This window comes from Mauremys reevesii, linkage group 14, assembly GCF_016161935.1.
Source record: "Mauremys reevesii isolate NIE-2019 linkage group 14, ASM1616193v1, whole genome shotgun sequence".
Taxonomy (NCBI): domain Eukaryota; kingdom Metazoa; phylum Chordata; order Testudines; family Geoemydidae; genus Mauremys; species Mauremys reevesii.
Window position 1 is genome coordinate 6,846,907 of NC_052636.1, and position 19,597 is coordinate 6,866,503.

The following is a 19,597-nucleotide window of genomic DNA, read 5'->3' on the forward strand; positions in this document are numbered from 1 at the left end:
GGGGTTGGATGGACCTTTGGTCTGACCCAGTATTGCCATTCTTATGAAGGGAGGGCAGAGCCTTGTGATAGAGTTTCTGTAGTGTAGTGATTATCATGTTTGCCTAACATGCAAAGGACCCTGGTTCAAAGCCAGGAAGAAATATGATGGCTTCCTTTTCTCAGCTCCTAGTGGCCTGTCCCTACTGTTGTAGTAGCAGCAGTGATTTCTATGCTTAAAAGGTCTGTTATACTTCCCTCCCCTCGCTTTTGTCTCCTCTCCTCTCTGAATGCCTGTGAAGTGGCTTTCCCCCTCCTCCTCCCGCTCCCTCCTGCAATGCTTGTGGGATGAAGGAGCTGGTTGAAGATCAGAAGAGCTTCCAGGTAGACAAGGTGTCTGGGACTCTAATTAGGCAGCACTCGCACACCCAGAGCATGGACACTGCATGGACACTGGCTGAGGTGGAGTGTGACCCACCGGATGCAGCCAAGTCATCTCTAGTCACAGGCCATGAGGTTCAGGACCTTAAAGGGAAGGGGCCCTGTGCTCAGCTGTGCTCTCACAAGCTTGTACCTCCAGTGAATGCCCTTCGCCCCGACCGCCTGGCCAGTGGTTCGCTGCATTACATTCCATCGCGCCTCGGGAAGACTTACCTTCATCGCACCGTCCATCGCGGCGCTGTGGGACACTTACCTGGCAGAATCCTGACATCTCCAGTGCCGAGCCAGTCCTGGGAGCATGAGTGTGAGTGTGACCCCCACCTTCTTTTGAGCTTAGCTGTCAGTATAACAAACGTGCTGCTTTCTGCCAAACTCTGGTGGGTCATTAGTCCTCCTACGCTGACTAGCTGGCCCTATTTCGGGTAACACCTGCGATAACCCCAACCCCTGCAGGACAGAGGGTGGTGAAATGAGCTGAGAAAGAGCTTTGGCCTCAGCAGGGGAAAGCTAGAGGATCTGGGCCAGTCACCTTTTGCAGCCTTGTGGCTCGGCCTCCTCTGCTGTTGGAGGTTGGCCGGTGGAGGCCGGCTCTTCCTGCTGGCCTCCTCTGCATGACTTGCCAAAGGAGGAAGTGAGGCAGGAATGGGGCAAAAGAGGAAAGTCGAGCTGAGAAAGGCAGGGCAGAAAGTAAGCACATCATTGCGGCTAAATGGGGTTAGTAGAGCGTCACCATTCATTCTGCAAAGCCTGGGGAGGTGCGGTTGGCTGCTGGGAGACAGAATCCTGTCCCTGCTTCTTGGCTTCCCAGGGGTGGCTACTTGCAGCCCAGGAGAGGAAGGATGGTTCTGGTGAAAGGATGACAAGCAAAGCTCTGGGAGGAGATTTGGGTGTGGGGTGCTGGCTCTGCGCTGGGGTAGGGGGTTGTGGTGCAGGAGGGGTGGTGCTTACCCCAGGCACTGCAGCTCCCAAAGTGACCGGTACACACAACCCTCCGGCAGTAGCTCCTAGGTGGGCAGGTCAGGGGGTCTCTGTGTGCCGCTGCCTGCAGGCGCTGTCCCCTGAGCTCCCATTGGCTGCAGTTCCTGGCCAATGGGAGCTGCAGAGTTGGTACTCAGGGTGGGGCAGCGCATAGAGACACTCCCCCGCCCCAGGGGACGCTGGGACATGCCAGCCACTTCTGGGAGCGGCACGGAGGGACGGAGGCAGAGTGGGCAGGGAGTCACCTTAGTGCTGCTGGCACATCTCTGCACACCCGTTGTGGGGGGAGGGGAGCAGAGGGCTCCATGTGCTGTCTGGGGTAGGGGCAGAGCACGGAGCTGCCTCCCCTCCCGGGTCTATTGCATGGCCCCTCCCCGCACACAGAGGGACTTGTTTCCTGGATCCTGACATGACAAACCCAGGGGTGAGATGTCTGAGGATTTACTCACTGAGGGCTGGGCTCAGGCAGCCAGTTTCATGCAGGTATTTCACACCCCAGGCCCCTCGAGTCTCCTCTGACCGTATTTCCCAGTGACACTGCACGTGGGTGGTGGGTATAAGGGGCTCGGCGAGGCTGAGGGGGCAAGAAATGCTGGATGTGATGCTCCCCCCTTTGGAGGGGGGGCTGGGCTGCAGCCTGCCATCTTCAGAGTGCCACCGACAGACCCTCCCGAGCAGTGGGGGAGCCACCAGTACCCAGCCCATGGCCCCGCCTGTGCTCTGCCCCCAGGCCCTGCCCTGGCTCGGACTCTCCCCCGAGAACCCACCCCCCCACAGGGGTAGGCAGATCTTCCACCTGATCAGCCCCGAGCCAGGTCTCTGGGCTGCAAATTATTCCAGCCTCTGGGAGGGAAAGCGCAGCAGCCCCCAGCTCCAGCTCTGTCAGCTCTTTGCTCTCACTGGGATAGAAGACAACAAGTCTATCACTGCTCAGTAGAGCGACCAGATGTCCTGATTTTGTAGGCACAGTCCTGATATTTGGGGCTCTTTCTATAGGCACCAATTACCCCCCCACCCGCCCCCTGATTTTTCACACTTGGTGTCTGGTCACCCTACTGCTCAGTGTGAGGCGAATGGCTCTGTGCTCTCTGCCGTTCGTGGTGGGGAGTTTCCCCACTGATAACAGTTCTTGCTGGGTCGGGGAGGGGAGAGAGAAGAGGGGTTTGTTCTGTTTCATTCCTCTCCATTTTCTGTTCCTCCCCTTCCCTTCCAGGGTCCTCCCTTCCATTTCAGACTGTGCAGTGACACCCTCCCCGCACCCAGGACTCTCGAGCCTCTGGAGCAGCAAGATCCCATGAGATCCTCAGTGACCAAGGGTCTTTTCCAACTTCCAGGAGACCCCAGCTTGAGACTAAAGGAAGCGCTCTTCCTTCCTGGGGATCCTCTCTCCCTTCCTGGAGATCAAGATCATGAAGCCTCTGCCTTGCCTCTTGGGTCTGAATTAATGTCCCATTTCCCACTATCTGCTCAAAAGAAACAAGTTTCTAACCCAGGTGAGCAGAGTTAATTCAGTTCTCAGCTGGAATCCTTCACCCACATTCCTTAGGAGATACAGACTCTCTGTGACACAGACTGACTGGGGTTCATCTCTGCATGTCCCCAATGGGGAAGGAAAGACACTGAGGGCGAAGGAAGATAGGCAGAAGGAGTCAAATGTAGGCGTTCCCCAGAGCCAGTTGATTGAGCGGCCCTGGAGTCAGCCACTGTGGCCACTGCAGAAGTCACAGAGGTTGCAGGAAGTCAGAGAATCCATCACTTCCACCACCTCCATGACAGACACGGAGACAAACCCCTCCCTGCTGTGACTGCAGTTCCTGGAAGGAAAGAGAAGAACAGAAAGTGACGAGAGATGGAAAAAGAGAGATTCCCTGTCACCTCTCTCCCTGCTGCCTCCCCCCTTGTATTCTGTAACCCCATCTCACTGGGTTCCCTGTGCTGGTGCAATGGGGGTGACACGAGTTCTGGGGATTTGGGGGGCTCTTCATTTCTCAACATTTCACACAAATTTGTCTTTGGGCTGAAATTTCTCCTGTTAGGCCTCTCAGTCAGAGCTGTACCCCACCCTGTTTGCAGGGGTGGGGGGGCGGGGAGATGTAAATTGCAGAGTAGGCAGAGAAGTCGCTATTAAAGGTCATATTGATCTGGTGACTGGTTCTGACCGGGGTCACACATCCTCTGACACAGGCTCATGTGCAGAACATGGGAGCTCTGGCTTGTCCTAAATGCTGCAGACTGAGAGTTCCTGGAAAGGGCAGGGGAGAGGGAGCAAGAGGAGAAAGGCAGAGACATTGGAGACGAGGAATTGGGGGGAGAAGAGGGAGAGAACAGAGAGACAATAAATGATTGAAGCAGAACAGATGTCCCAACTCCATCTTGCTCATCACAGGTGTTCAGAGAGACAGGTAGTTGCGGGTTTTCCAGTGTCAAGTCTGAACTTTGATTCTAACAATGTGCGTTGAAATATCAAGGGGATCTCCACATACCTGATCTCTTCCCCCCTCCCCTTTTTAGTATTAATTTTTATTTTGACGTGTTTGGCTTAACCGTGATCGTCCCTTTCCCCACCTGTATTGCAATTTGGGGTTTATGTTTATTGTGCCTCCCTTTTGTTCATGTCATTATAATTGTAACAGCAAAGGAACCTGCAGGAGCAAAAACTGACTCAAAACTTCATTTCCCCACAGTGCCGGAACATCCTACAAACAGCTCACGCAGCTGGAATCATAACACGCAAGGCCAGGGGATGGGAGATGCAGGTTTCCAAGTGTTCTGTCTTTCTCAGATGACATATTCCAGCCCCTTGTGTGCCTCCATCCTGTATGACCTGCTGGACTTCGACACATTTATTGTCCCATTCTATAGATAATGTGATTGTAACACAATGTGACTGAAATTAAACCACTTCCAGATGAGGAAACAACAGAAGAGAAAAGCCATTATTGCATTGGCTGGGAATCAAACCCAGATCAACTGCTTGGAGATCTCTCCAACGGGCTTATAGCATCTGTTATAGCAGTGCTACAGCAGTGCAGCTACATTGGTGCAGCTGTGACAACATCAGCTTAATTGTGTAGCCACAGCATCAGACACAAAACCATAGTCTCAGGACTCAACATGAGTGTATCCGGAAGTCTGAAATTGGAGGCTGACATCTGTTGCCTCATTGGTTACCATCATTTCTACAACCTGAAAGTCCTTGTTATCCAATCAGGAAGCCAGTTGGGGATCACAGGGAAGGACTGTCCTATGAAGCACTCTCTCTTTGCATCCAAACAGTGAAGGATGACTGTTCTCAATCTAACCCCGGCATACTTTGGAAGTGTAATCAGTGACACTGAACTAGGAAGTGGAGTTGTACAAACCATTTTCCTTGGGTCACCATAGCTTCCTTTACTGGGGTGGAAACCAAGAACTGGGTGTGGACTCTTTCAACCTCAGCTCTTTCCAAATCCTTGGTCTTGGATAGGGTAAAGTTACAGTTCTCTGAAGTAGAATCCTTTACAAAACCACTTAAAATCTCAGCAGTGTTAACATTTTCAACACTGGTTTCATTTTATACACATCTTTAGCACATACAAAGGATAAATTTGACAAAAACTCCACTTCTATTTCCTCAACATCTGTGTCATGAAATGCTGCATTTCCCATACCATAGGATTAGCTAGGAGAGATCTTCTGTAGGGCCTGGGTTACAAATTCTTTGGGAACCAAACACATGGGCATTTTGCCTAGTTCAAAATCACTTACCATGGAATTCTCTTCCCAGATCATCGGAGAGAATATTGCCTTAAACAACTGAAATACACTGTGATCAGATGCACTTCCTTCAGTTAGTTGGGGTTCTGCTGTTGTTCACCATTTCTCAGTGGAGATTTTAAATCACTGCTGTTTCTTTGTTAGCCTGTCTAGTAAATTAGAGAGTTCTCTCCTGTTGATAGAACTGCACTTCAGCTTTCTCCATGTCATCATGGAGGGATGGGGAAAAAGCAAAGCTGAAATCATAATTGAGGAGTTTAGCAAAGGGTCATTGTCTTAAATTCTTCAATAAATCTGAGCTACATCCTATCAAACTGAACTAATATCCAATTGGGTGACCAAACAGCCTTCAGGAAAGATAGAAACCCACATCACAGAGAGACAATACATGACAAAGAAAGTGTGAAGTGAAATTCCAGAGCACGTTACATCTAATTATTCAGAATCGGGACAAGAGAGTCTCCCATCACATTCTCCTCTGATCCATTCAAACCTGCTTCCCTCATCCCTGTCTCAATAGTCAGTTATGTTATTTACAAATTTTTTAGTATCGTAGCATCCCCATAATGAGGGAAAAACAGCCCTCTTGCCAGAAGTGGCTTTACGATAGATGGAAACTGGAATTTAAACTCCAAGTAATAACACTGTATTTGGGATCCATTTGAATTCCCCTCCCAGGACTTTGACACTTTCATCTCCAGTCATAGCGACTCTGATATAGGATTAAAGAAGTCAAAACATCATCTGTAAGCACAGACAACGGAGAATGCTTCATCACATGACACTTATGAAGTGGATGGATAGAATGTGATGAAGATAAACTCTGCCTGGCTCAGGCAAAATGTAACAGTTCTGCAGTGAAGGGGAAGGAGGGAATCTTTGAGTCACCTCATCTCCTTCCAGTGCCACAGAAGCTGAAATTATACTGTTTTCCTGCCCCTGCTCCTCTTCATTTACATATAATTTGAAAAATTCCCAACATAACTGCTCTTCAGCACAACCCAGAGCAACGTGAGAACAACTGGCAAGGATACAATCTGTATCACTGGTGACTCTAACAATAACTTTGCAATAGGAGGAATGGTATAAACGTGACGCTCCCTGGTTCCTCATAGGAAGGGCCACTCCAATTACTTGTGGGACAATAGAAAGGACAAATAGGTCCATCTCAAAAGAGGGCGAACTGCAAAAGGCAAAAATGGGCCACTCATCTGGACAAGCTGAGGGATAACGGTGCTGCAAACAGTTCAAAGAGCTTTAAAAGTTACTATGTGGGAATCAGGAAAAGTATTTAAAAAAACAAAGTATTGATAGCCCTAGAGATTTTTACAATGTTGATCTCTCTTGCAGATTCTCTGATGCCTAACATGGGCTGAGTGCCACGAGAAGGTTTTCCCACACTCATGGCACTCATAGGGCCTCTCCCCTGTGTGGATTCTCTGATGTTCAGAAAGGGCTGAACTCTTAGTGAAGCATTTTCCGCACTCACGGCATTCATAGGGCCTCTCCCCTGTGTGGATTCTCTGATGAACAGAAAGGGCTGATATTTGAGTGAAGGTTTTCCCACACTCACTGCATTCGTAGGGTCTTTCCCCTCTGTGGATCCTCTGATGAACAGAAAGGGCTGATCTGTGAGTGAAGGTTTTCCCACACTCACGGCATTCATAGGGCCTCTCATCTGTGTGGCTTCTCTGATGAACAGAAAGGGCTGATCTGTGACTAAAGGTTTTCCCACGCGCACTGCATACATAGGGCCTCTCATCTGTGTGGATTGTTTGATGACTAATAAGGTGCGAGCTGCGATTGAAGGTTTTACAACACTCACGGCATTCATAGGGCCTCTCCGCTGTGTGGATCCTCTGATGTTGAGAAAGGTTTGAGCTGCTAGTGAAGCGTTTTCCCACACTCACTGCATTCGTAGGGCCTCTCCCCTGTGTGGATTCTCTGATGTCTAGAAAAGCCTGATCTGCGATTGAAGGTTTTCCCACACTCACGGCATTTGTAGGGTCTCTCCCCTGTGTGGATTCTCAGATGAACAGAAAGGTTTGATCCGTGAATGAAGTTTTTCCCACACTCAGGGCATGTATTTTTTCTTTTTCGCCTGAGGATTTCCTGTTGTGTTGTGGTTTCCATGAGGACCTTCCGAGTTCCCCAACAGGAAATAAATTTACCCACTTTCTTCCCTGGCTGGTTTCCTTGATCTGTTTCTGGTCTGTGCTGAATCTCCCAGGATCTTCCCTGCTCATGACTCCTGGACACATTCCTTTTCGATCTTTGCGATAATGCTCTGTTTTTACCCACTGGCTCAACATTTTCAGGCTGAAAATTCTGCTCCTCTTTCTCACATGCCATTGCATCACCTGCTGTGACAGAGACAGAAACCTCAAACAGGGATGGAAAGGGGAAGACCAAACAAAAACAAGTGCTGAAGACAGGTCAAATAAAAATCAGGAGCTGAACTCCCCCAACCTCTTCCCCCAAATAGGAGAGAGGAGGGGGATGAATTCAGCCTTCACATCCCATCCAAATACGCAGAGGGAAGGGAGGAAGCTACTGCCTGGTGTCTGCCAGGATCTATAGGAAGCCATGAGCTATATTTACCCTGAGGATACGACCCCTGCTAGGGACAATAATGAACTGAGAGACCTCCCCAAGGGCTTTGTTGGGCATCCCAGATGTTTCCTTCAGGCACTTACAGATTCTGGGTGGTTTAATGTTTCCTCACCTGTGCAGGGAGCTCTCAGGATCTCTCTTTCCTCTGAACCCTGGAGGTCTGGGACCCATGGCTCTTCCCCTTGTTCCAGCTGGGAGATCACATCAGGCTGGGTAACAGGAAACCCTGCTCAGATGAAAGAAAACAAAGGAATTCAGTTGATTTCATAAGACTGTCATAAAAAACATTCTATTAATTTAACTTCAGTGCTTAGTGTGACCTGGTGGGCCAGAGGCAGTTCTCACTGAAAATGTCAAGATCAGGGCAGGCTGAAAAAGGGATCACCCACTCGGGTTATCGAGAAGCTGAAAAAAGAAATCACACAGCCCCCTTTATTGCATCCCAGTTCTCTGACTCCTAATCAGCACTTAGGCCCAGTACAGTGAGAGGTTATTTCAAAACTCTGCTGACATAAACAAAATGATCTTCTGACCCCAAAGGTCAGCCACATCACCAGGCCAGTATAGGTTTGGATCTTACCCAAAATACCACACTGCCAGCCAATCCTTAGCATCTAAACTAAAGGTTTAAACAAAAGAAAAGCAGAAAGAAGTTAAATGGAAAAGCAGTCAGATACATTCCAAAATGGATATATCAGGTTCTTAGCAGTATTGGTGAGTTGCTGGCTTGGAAGTCCGTCTGGAACACATCCATAGCTTGGATGGGTCATTCAGTCCTTTGTTCCAGGGTTCAGTTTGTAGAGAAGTTGCTCCAGAGGCAGGCAAGGGGATTGAAGACAAAATGGAGATGATGCAGCTGCCCTTTATATTCCTTTTGCTATGTGGCTTGTACTTCCTGTTGTCACAGGACGTGGCATGGAAAAGCCTTGGAGTTCTCATTACACAGGCATACCCTGGCATGTCTTGCTGACGCAATAGGTGTATCCTCTTGGTCCTTTCCATGGGCTCATTGTACAGCTGATGACCCTCAATGGGCCATCAAACAGGCTAGGCAGTGTTGATGCCAATATGTCTAGGGGTGTCACCCAGAAACACTGCCCAAGTCTGGAAATACAGATATACCCTACATATCTATAACTCACAATACAAAGGTGATACAAACATAGAAACAAAATGATCATACTTGGAAAATCATAACATTTCCCTGACACCTTACATGGCATATCTAGCATGATTCATTGCAATCTTATCAGATTATATTATTTCATTATTAATACCAAAGTGTCTCACAATTCCATACAGTGTCACACTTGGTAAACCAGTGAATTCCCAGGACCAGTTCCCCAGGACCATGAAGATGCCGAACACTATGCTTATGAGGGATTGAAATACCCACATATCTGCTGGGAACACACACACAGACACTGTGTCAGTCTACACCCCTATGTTCACTCTTCTAGAAAATTATGATCAATTTTGTACACAATATGGCTTGTGAGGTATCATTTGAAAATGCATAATCTACTGAATATTATCCTCCTGTTAAAATGTGTAGTAACACTGTATGTAAAGTTATGAGATTTTACAGTATGAGATTACGGAAAAAGTTACAATTCTGGGGAACACCCACAGAGCAGTTCCTTAGAGACAGCAAGGCAAACAGCTGGTCAAACAGCCATTCTCCTGCAGGGGGAAGGTGTGAAGAAGACATTTACATTCCATCACAGGGACCTCTTGAAGTTGTTGTGGAAAACGACCACACGATTGATTTTGAACCAGCTCAGCCTGAGGCTCTTTTCTTGGTTAAAAGTGCGCAGGGGGCGACAGCTATTGGAATACTGTCCCCCTGAGCTAAAAATCACACAAGCCTTTTAAAGCTTAAAACCACAATCAATGGCACATACATTGCACGTTAATTTCCTTATTTGGAATATATTGCAAAATATGATGCAGGTCAAAAGCAAGCTGAACAATCAATCAGTTTTCCATATTCAGCCTTTCCTGTTATTGTTATTCCTAGTCTAGTTTGTGGTTTGACTTTTCTAACACTTCCACTGTGGTTATGTTTCACAAGCTCAGTTACTGCAAATCAGTGTGTTTGGGGACTTTCCACTTCACCTACTTAGGCCCCTTCTGCACACAAAGCCATTGTTCCCCAAGTTGGGGGATTTAAATTAAAATAAATAATTGGAGATATACCAATCTCCTAGAACTGGAAGGGACCTTGAAAGATCATCGAGTCCAGCCCCCTGGCTTCACTTGTTCCCCAGTCTGGGGGATTTTCCATTCCACTCTGCCTTTCTATGCCCTTTACACAGAGAAGCAAGCTCAGCTAATACTTTAGGCCTACTAGCTTGACCAAAGCTCCAAAGCTCTTTCTGTAGACTTTCCCTCCCAATTCTCATATCTCCGACAGACAGCCTGGCACCATGACTCAGCTGAGAAATGAAGTTGTTTCTAGTACAAAGGACTGAATTATAAAAAGAGGTGAGGAAAATGCTTCAGACTCTCTCTCTCGCTCTCCTTTCCCTCTGCTCATGACAACTCCTGAAGAGCTGAACGTGGGAGGAAGGGGTGGGTTAGGTCGAGTCCTGGCTGAAAGGAAAACCAGCCTGTCTCAGCACATGGCGAGAGAAACATTTGCCTTGTTTTAGCTTGTTAACTTAGACATTAGTTTGTGTTTTATCTTTGCATTTCTTTTGTAAACAATTCTGAGCTTTATGCCTCATTATCTGTATCTTAAAATATTTTTTTTGATTGTTAACTATCTTGTTTTATTCTTTATCTAACCAGTGTGGTTGGATTAAAGTGTATTGGAAACTCCATCTGGGATAACAAGGCTGGCACATGTCATTTTCCACTGATGAAACAACAGATTTCATATGAGCTTGCGTTGTTCAGGAGTGTGCTGGACAGGGCAAGATGTACATTTCTGGGGGAAGTCTGGGAGCAGAGGATTTTCTGGGGTTCTCCTGTGCTGCACTGTAACTTGTGAGTCACTGACTAGCAGCACTCAATACTGTGTAGCTGGGAGCGAGTTACACGCTGGAGACTGTGTGTTACCTGCCCAGGAGTGGCTGCTCTCACAGTAAAGCAGTGTAAAAGGCACCCCAGCCTGGGGAACTGAGTCACACAGCTGTTCAACAGTCCAGGTTGCTCTGTAGTTAATATCACAGACACTCAATTTCAAAGAGTCTCCTAAAACACAAAGTACATCTCTGTCCCAGAAATCAAAGACTCCAGAGAGAGGGCAAGTCTCCCTGGCACTGCTTCTGGCTGACAGAGAGGTCCAGAGACAATAAGAGAGTCCTGGGGAAGCTGGGAACAGGAAGCATGGGCTGGTGGGGTTCAGTGGAGAACGGGAACAGGAAGGGCAGGGATATTATTGAATGCAGGATCTCAGCAGTACTAGATGACAGGATAACACATATTGCAGCCCATTGGAAAACATAATCCCAGCTATACATACAAAATGATGAGGTCTAAATTAGCTGTTTCCACTCAAGAGAGAGATCTTGAAGTCACTGTGGATAGTTCTCTGAAAACATCCACTCAGTGTGCAGCAGCAGTGAAAAAAATGAACAGAATGTTGGGAATCATTAAGAAAGGGATAGATAATAAGACATAAAATATCATATTGCCTCTACACAAATCCTTGGGACGCCCACATCTCGAATACTCCGTGCAGATGTGGTCGCCCCATCTCAAAGAAGTTTACTTGAGCAAACAGGAGCTATTTGACACTGCGATACTGCTCCTGTGCTCTGTTCCCAAAGTGTTCTGCAGCAGGGGAGGGTCTCTGGTAGTGTGTGTGTGTCACTGGCATATTGGGGTGATGCTGAAACAGGACAGAGTAGAGGTGGCATTGTGGGGCTGGCGTGAACCTTATCTCTTCATTTCTTATTCCTTGAACCAAGAGGACGGGAATCCTTACCCAGTGAGGTCACATTCTCATAGTTCTGCTGCATGACATCCCAGTAGAGGGCTCTCTGAGTGGGGTCCAGCAGAGCCCCCTCTCCCCTGGTGAAATACACAGCCACCTCCTCGAAGGTCACCGGCCCCTGAAAGAACAAGAGTCCAACACTCTGTACCCAATGCCCCACTATTCATGGGGAAAGGAGCCAATCAAATGGAAGCTCTGGGTGGATCGCAGTCAACAGAGTCCCACCCCCACCCTGCAAAGAGCATCCTGGAAACATCAGGTTAAGGGGACCAAGAGAGAGCCCCTTGTCTCTCCCAGCAGATCCATCACACACCTACTAGCCACCAACTGATACAGGAGATGGAGCCCCTAGCAGGGTCCAGGGAGAGCTCCCTGGTAGGAAGCCCAATAACCTCCTCATTGTCAGGAGCTGGATATGAAGGGCGGGGCAGCTCCCCTAAACCTCACTGATGGGTGCCCACTTCATATCTCACAGCAGCCGCTGGTCAGTCAGGTCAGGCTCCAGCACTAGCAGTCTGGTCAGTTTGACTAGCTCCATGTAGGTGGGCTATTTTCGGTTTCACAAATTAGGGTATTTCCACCACCTAATCTCCTGGATCTGTTCCTAGAATCTAAGCCACTTATTAAACAACTCCCAGCAGGTTTGCCACACCCTGGCCTCCTCCCTTCCCCACCCTGTGCATTTCCTGCCCAGCTCCAACCTCCAAACCAGACTGTGCAAATCTTCCCATCTCTGGTGTATTTGCTGTCCCTCTCCCCGGTGCAGGAACCCACCAGCAACCTCCCGATAATCCCTACCTGAAGAGGCTCCTCTGCACCCATTTCTCTTCCCTGTCCCACGCCAGGCTGGGATGAGCTGGAGCAAAACATGGAAGCCATTCTGCAGCCTGTCTGGGGGAGAAGGGCAATTGTGGGGGTTTCAGAACAGGCTTTAGTTAATTTCACATCAGAATTCCCCCAGGCCCTTTCCCTGCAGGCAGACATCCTAGATTCTGCCATCCTGGGAAAGAGATCAAGCATGTTATTACAGTGTAGACCTGGCCCCTCCTGCCAGGCTAAGAGCACAGAGACATTTTTAACCTCCCTTCTCCCTCCCCCCATCCTGTAACAAAGTCTCTGAACACAAGGCTAGAAAAGAGCAGAACCAAAGGAGTCACTATGGGGGATTCCCAGGGACACTGACCCCGCGGCAGCCACACCCCAGCAAGGGGAATATGGAGTCAGGAACTGGCTTTTCCTCTCTCTGATCCTTGTTTTATTCACTGGAAAGTGGTTCTGCCCAGGGATGCAGCAATACATGTGTCTGGGTGGACTAGAGAGCTGGAAATCTCTCCCCGCTCATTTCTCCCACTGCCCATTTCACTCTCTCCTTCCCATCCTCTCTCCCTGCTCCTCTGGCCGGGACAGTCCCATTCCTAGGGGCTTTGCTCTCCCAGGGCTGGATTTTCTCCTGGCAATTGCTACTGGGAGGAGAAATGAGGAGGGGCTGTTTGTGCAGAGTCACTTTCTTGCCAGACCCCAGCACTTTCCCTGAGGTCTGTCAGTTACCTGGAGACTCTGGCTCAGAATTTAGTATTAACAGGGCCCAGGGCTGCCCTAGGGGGCTAGGACCAGCTGGAGAAAGTCATCCCCTGGGCCAGGCAGAGAAGCAGCTTTAATTAAGGTCACTTCCCAGCACAGAACCCCACTGGGGGAGCAGCAGCTGCTAAGCCTGGTCTCCCAGATCACAATGGAGGCTGCAGCCTCTGACCCAGGAAGCTGAACCCCAATCTCCTGAGCAGAGAGGGACAGAGCGTTTGAGCAGCTTCCCTCCTTATCTCTCTGGGGAGAGCAGCTAACGAGAGCCCCTCCTCACAGGGAGTGTAGGATGGTTGAGAGGTTGCGCTCTGGGATGGAGTCTTTTTTAAAAAGATGGGGCTGAACTAGAAATGAGTTCCGTTTCACATGTGTGGGTGGTGACCAGGGACAGTCTCAATTTTTGGGTCTTTTTCTTATATAGGCTCCTATTACCCCTCACCCCCATCCCGATTTTTCACACTTGCTGTCTGGTCACTCTAGGGTGTGCACATGTGTGGGTCCCAGCTGCTCCCTGCCCCCCCCTCATTGAAGCAGGTGTGCAGGGTTACTGCCCTGGGAACTGCAGGGCACCAGTGGATGTGGGGCTGGCTGCAGATAGGGGCGTGGGGCAGGGCTAGCTGGAGGCAGGGAGTGACACGGGCTGGCTGTGGGCAGGTGATGCAGACGGGCGGGCTGCGGGTGGCTGTGGGCAGGGGGTGGCTGCGGGCGGCTGTGGACAGGGGGTGGCTGCAGGCAGGGGGTGGCTGTGGCAGGGGCTGCAGGCAGAGGCTGGCTGCGGGCAGAGGGTGGCTGTGGCAAGGGCTGGCTGTGGGCAGAGGGCGGCTGTGGGCAGGGGCTGGCTGCGGGCAGAGGGCGGCTGTGGGCAGGGGCTGGCTGTGGGCGGCTGTGGGCAGGGGCTGGCTGCGGGTGGCTGGGGGCAGGGGCGGGGCAGGGGCGGCTGTGGGCAGGGGCTGGCTGCGGGTGGCTGTGGGCAGGGGCGGGGCAGGGCGGCTGTGGGCAGGGGCTGGCTGTGGGCAGGGGCTGGCTGCGGGTGGCTGTGGGCAGGGGCGGGGCAGGGGCGGCTGTGGGCAGGGGCTGGCTGTGGGTGGCTGTGGGCAGGGGTGGGTCAGGGGCGGCTGTGGGCAGGGGTGGCTGCAGGCAGGGGTGGCTGGGGCAGGGTTGGCTGGGGCAGGGGCTGGTTGGGGGCAGAGGGCGGCTGGGGGCAGGGGCTGGCTGTGGGCAGGGGCTGGCTGGGGCTGGCTGTGGGCAGGGGCTGGCTGCGGGTGGCTGCGGGCAGAGGGCAGCTGTGGGCAGGGGCTGGCTGGGGCTGGCTGCGGGCAGGGGGTGGCTGGGGCAGGGGTGGCAGGGGCTGGCTGGGGCAGGGGCTGGCTGGGGCTGGCTGGGGCAGGGGTGGCTGGGGCAGGGGTGGCAGGGGTGGCTGGGGGCAGGGGTGGCTGCGGATGGCTGGGGCTGGCTGGGGGGGGGCAGGGGCGGGGGCAGGGGCTGGCTGGGGCAGGGGTGGCAGGGGCTGGCTGGGGGCAGGGGCTGGCTGGGGGTGGCTGGGGCAGGGGCTGGCAGGGAGGGGCTGGGGCAGGGAAGGCAGGAGGGCCTGGGGCAGGGGCTGGCTGGGGGCAGGGGCAGGGGCTGGCTGCGGGCAGGGGTGGCTGGGGTGGCTGTGGGCAGGGAGTGGGGCAGGGGCTGGCTGGGGGTGGCTGGGGGCAGGGGGCTGGCAGGGGGCGGCTGGGGGCAGGGGGTGGCTGGGGGCTGGGGCTGGCTGGGATCCCTCTGGCCCCTGGTGCCTGCAGCCTCTGGCCACTGCTCCAGCCCCTTCCTGGCTCCTTCAAGCCCAACCCAGGCTGCAGCTGCCACACTCACCGGGCCAAGGACTTTCTGAGGTGGGAACTAGCCCCATCTCTGCCAAAGCCCCGCCCCCAGGAGCTGCCCCGCCTCTAGGCTGTGCCAGAGCCCCGCCCCCAGGAGCTGCCCCGCCCCTGCTCTGTGCTAGTGCCCCGCCCCTGCTCTGTGCCAGAGCCCCGCCCCCAGGAGCTGCCCGCCCCCAGGCTGTGCCAGAGCCCTGCCCCCAGGAGCTGCCCCGCCCCCGATCTGTGCCAAAGCCCCGCCCCAGGAGCTGCCCTGCCCAGTTTGGTTTGTTTTTGCCGGTGTGTGTGTGTGTGATCCAGATGGAGTTAGAAGAAGTTGGGCTGCAGAGGCTCAGGGAGATTGAGGGGAACCCCCTGGGTTTCCCAGTGTTGGCCAGGGATTGTACAGCACCTAGCGCAATATGGGGTCCCAGAGCTGTAACTAGCTATTTTTGCACTCAAAGCAAGAATATAAAAGTGCCTCCCCCCACTGTGCCAACCAGCCCCCTTGAAACACCTCCCCAGCGCTGCCCAGCCCTGTGGAAACAATGTCCCCAGCACCGCCCGCCCCAAAGAAACAAACCCTCCTTCCCCAGCGCCGCCCCACTGAAACAGGTGTGGGCCAAAAAGGAAGGTTGGGGGGAGGGGGAAGAAATGGCCCCCATAGGGTGACCAGATCACAACAGTAAAATAGGACCTGCCCCCTCCCCGCTCGTCCCCATCATCACACCCCTCTTCAACCCCTAGCTCCCCGCTGGCCTGCTGCATCTCCTCCTAGTCAGTCCCCCACCCACCACTCGCCTCCTTTCACCTCCTCCCTCCCCGGCCAGAAACCCCCATCCCTGCCCCTTGAGCCCCTGCTGGCTCACTGCTCACCTCTGTGCCCACCTGCCACTTGCCCACCCGCTCGCCTCCGACTTGCCCGCCCCCCAGTATAAAGCCTCATTCAAAGACTGAGGGGTCACCATATTACTGCACACAGCAGTCACTCAGTGCAGTTGTAGATAAATCTCTGCATTATGCATTTTTGTATAACTTGCCTATGACTTTGTATTGAACCTTGGTAATATGTTATAGGGGGCCCCTAAGGTAGTGTAATTAAGGTAATAGAAAAATGTCTTTTTGCTAGAAGTAGAATAAGATCTTCCCCCCACTTTGTAATCAGTTGCCCTGTGGAGTGAATGAGGTGGGACTGAGGAAGGCAGCACCTCCAGACAGCTGCACCCCTTGGAGAGGGGCTGGGAGCCCGACCAAGGACAATCAGACTTGGCAAGTGGGCTGGCTAGAGAAGAGCCGACACACTGACGCCCTCGGGGGTTAGGAGCAAGCACCTTCCTGTGGGAACCCCTCTGTGCAGCACTGGGACAACCCCCAGCCCAGAGAAAAGCAGCAAAAAGGACCAACAGACACTGTCCCAGATTTTGAATCTGAGAGATTTGCCCCTCTCCATCCGCCGACTCGCAGCTGACCTCCTCACCCCCCCCCCCGAGTATGGACCCCCCAGGGGTCACTATATTACTGCACACAGCAGTCACTCAATGCAGTACCAAACATTAAAATACTGAAAATGGCGCCCCCCTCCATCCACCGACTCGCCGCTCACCTCCTCACCCCGCCCCAAGTATCAGTGGCAGCAGGTTTGTAGAAGTTTTGGTGGTGCCCAGACCACTCAGAGCCTGCCCCCGAACTCTTCCCCACACTTGCCTAAGGCTCTGCAAGGAGTTTGGGTTGGGGAGGAGGTCTGGGGTGCAGGCCCTGGATTGGGGCAGGGGATTGGAGTGTAGGATGGTTGAGAGGTTGCGCTCTGGGATGGAGTCAGGTGCAGGCTCTAGAATGGAGTTTGGGTGCTGGATGCAGGCTCCGGGCAGGGGCACAGAGTCAGGCTCTAGGCACCAGCAAAGCAAGCAGGTGCCTGGAGCAGCCCATTTGCAGGGGCGGCAGCCGGCAGGGATCGAGCCTGGGAGCGGAGAACCAACAGGGAGCCCTGGGAGCTGTAGTTCCTTGGTTAGCTCCCTGCCTATAGAGCCAGCCCTGGAGCAGGGAAAGAACCAAATTTCCCAGCATTCCCTTGGCTGCTATCAACAGGAAAGGGAGGGGAGGGAGTATGGTAGCCGAAACCTCATGCTGCACCTCGCTGTGAATGGAGAGGGGGTGGCACTGTGAATGGGAACAAATGTGCCCAAGGAGTAGGCGGCTTTGGCCCAGAAGCAGCAAAATTCATCAAACATAGAACTGGTTCTGACTTATTTCCTTGGTCTTAAAGAGAACAAGGACCTGAGTCTCCTCCTGTCAATACCTCCCTGCTCAGCCACTCAGGGTACAGACTGAGGAGGGGAGGCTGAGGGTTCTCACCAGAGAGCCCAAAGGATGGCCCAGGTCACTGGTGGGGATCACTGCCCGAGCACTAGTTCAGCCCCACATTTTGAGCACTCTCCTGCAACACACACCCCTCTCCTGGTGTTGAGAGGGGAACAGGAGAAAGGACAAAAGGTGAAACAAAAAGGACAAACCCCAATGTCCCCAGTAATTCTAAGGGACAAAATCCCAGGTGCAGAATAAAATTCTGCCTCCTTAAGCTCATGTTTTCCATGCCTAGAATTCAACTGTCACCACATGGATCAGACTGAACAGGTTTCAAATCTCCAGGAGGCTCTTACCTTCTAAACAGGGACGGCTGTTTTCTAGTAAAATCACTGAAAGGGAAAGAGAAAACTCGAAAGAGGTTCCTCCTGGCGCTCACGTCCGTGAACCCGAATACTCTCTCAGTCCTCAAAGAGAGACCTGGAGAAGGAGACTTGCTGGAGCAAAGCCACAGGGGTCTCTGAGGTTTCCCTGGCCCCTCGCCCCTGTCCTGCCTGGCTGATGTCAGCATCTCTCTGTGAGGTCACCACCTCCCCACCACCTTTGACCAATAGGCTGAGGTCCTGCCAAAGGCCTTTGTGATGTCACTGCCGCACCCCTCCCTTGCTGGGCTAATGTCCTGCCCCTGGCCAGGCACTTTGCAGGTTTGAGCTGCTCCCTGGGGATCACCCCACTCAAGGAGTGTTCGTTCTAGGCAGCAAGCCGGCTAGGCAGGGAAACCTCAGACGCTGCTCCCAATGCTACACTCAGTTTTTCAGAAATTAGTCGACTTTATGGCCAGAAGAGACCATTAGAGCATCTAATCTGACCCCCTGCATATCACAGGCCTCCTGTAGGACACAAGAGCTACTTTTGAGGCAAACACATTCCAGAAAGGCATCTAGTCTTCATGAAATGACATCAGGAGATGGAGAATCCACCACTTTCCTTGGTAGCTTGTTCCTGTGGTGAATCATCCTCGCTGTTGAATTTTTGTGCCTTAGTTGTAATATGAATTTGTCTCTTTTCACCTTCCAGCCATTGGCTCTTGTTAGGCCTTTCTCTGCTCGATTCAAGAGCCCTTTAATACCCAATCTTATCTCTCCATTAAGGCACTTCAACACTTCAGTGAAGTCACCTTTCAATCTTCTTTTGATAAGCTAAACAGGTTGAGCTCTTTCAATAGCTCCCTAGAAGGTATTTTTTCCAGTCCTCAGAACATTAGGTGGCTCTTTGCTGCCCCAGCTCCAATTTCACAACATCTTTTTCAAATGAGGACACCAAAACTGGAGGCAGTATTCCAGTATCAGTCTCACTGATGCCGTGTCACCTCCTGTGACGTTATTGACATAATCTGTAACTGTATAGCTCACCGTTGCGACCACTGTTCTATATTTGCAGCCAATATTACAGAGAAGTGGTCGTGTAAGGTGTCTATGGAGAGGTTCTGATTAGCTGATTATAATGATGCTATCTCTAGATGTGTATCGTATTTTTGTAGTTGACATTATGAATATTAGCTCTGTGCTGCCTGTATTTCAAACTTGTGCTCTGCTTCAGGGAATGATACCTTTGTTTAATTGATGAAAACATAAACTAGACACTTAGAGGATTGGAACTGATTTCAGCTGATGGACAGGTTTGCTAGGATTTTATGCATTTGGACAGCAAAATGTTGAGTGTTCACATTCATTTCAAGCATCCTCATATGGTGGAGCTCCTGAACATAATGGAGAATGAAAATGTTTTTCTTTTCTTTAAGAGGGCATCTGGGTTTGAACAAAAGACCACTTGATCTGCAATCAAACACTCTACCACTGAGCTATACCCCCATTACAACAGGAGTATGGAATCGTGATCTCCAGGACTTTGAAGGACAGACCCTGCTTCATCGAGCTCCTTTGCCATTCCCAGACCACAGGTGGTTTTAAAAATGGGGTTTGATTAAACTTCTTAAATGTGGTAAACACCACAGCTTGCACACCCACCGATATAGCTTCTCCCCATGACAGAGCTGCCACCTCCTGGGGAAGTGGATTGACTACACCAACAGGAAAACTCCCCCCCCCCCTCAGCATGCAGCAGTGGTTCTCAAGCTGTGGGTCAGGACCGCAAAGTGGGTTGTGACTCTG

General features: G+C 51.6%; 1 pseudogene; it reads right to left on the reverse strand.

The window, feature by feature from the left end:
• Positions 1–6,541: 6,541 nt before the first annotated feature.
• LOC120381408 overlaps positions 6,542–19,597 on the reverse strand; it is a 129,027-nt pseudogene continuing 115,971 nt past the window's right edge.